The sequence below is a fragment of the Penaeus vannamei genome, chromosome 19 (assembly GCF_042767895.1).
Source record: "Penaeus vannamei isolate JL-2024 chromosome 19, ASM4276789v1, whole genome shotgun sequence".
NCBI classification, from domain to species: Eukaryota; Metazoa; Arthropoda; class Malacostraca; order Decapoda; family Penaeidae; genus Penaeus; species Penaeus vannamei.
Genome location: NC_091567.1, coordinates 34741389 through 34741873, shown reverse-complemented (window position 1 = coordinate 34741873; position 485 = coordinate 34741389). Strand labels below are relative to the sequence as shown.

The window sequence follows — 485 nt, the reverse complement described above, 5'->3', positions numbered from 1 at the left end:
TATCTATCTATCTATCTATCTATCTATCTATCTATATATATATATATATATTAATGGTATAAACTTAGTGATTACATTGTTGTATGATAGTAACTGGATGATCAGATTCCTGATATGCATCACACCTTTGTAGTATTATTGATTAATAACTAACTTCATTTAAGTGATTCCAATTAAAATTATGACGTGGATTCTACATCATTAATCCCCCCTCCCCCCAAAAAAAAAATATATATATATTTTCAGTAGTGATAATGAGAATTCTGATAGAAATGAGGATAGAATTCAAAATAGCAAAACTATTATGATAGTACACAACAGATATATTAATACAGAAAAAAACAACACCAATGGCAATCTATGATAACGGTAATGATACTATAAGAACATAACGGCAGTGACGATAGAAATAGTAAGAATATTAACATTATATGGAATAATGGTTCGAACTCCTGGGTTTCCACTGTGACTTGTTATGCTACATC

At 28.7% G+C, this 485-nt stretch overlaps 1 protein-coding gene across 1 annotated transcript in view; it reads left to right on the top strand.

The window, feature by feature from the left end:
- LOC113823850 (TRPM8 channel-associated factor 3) overlaps nucleotides 1-189 on the top strand; it is a 2984-nt gene extending 2795 nt beyond the window's left edge. The window contains exon 2 of the mRNA XM_027376559.2: nucleotides 1-189. This exon is cut by the window's left edge and continues 2536 nt beyond it. The gene's annotated coding sequence lies outside the window, so the exon portion shown is untranslated.
- Nucleotides 190-485: the final 296 nt, after the last annotated feature.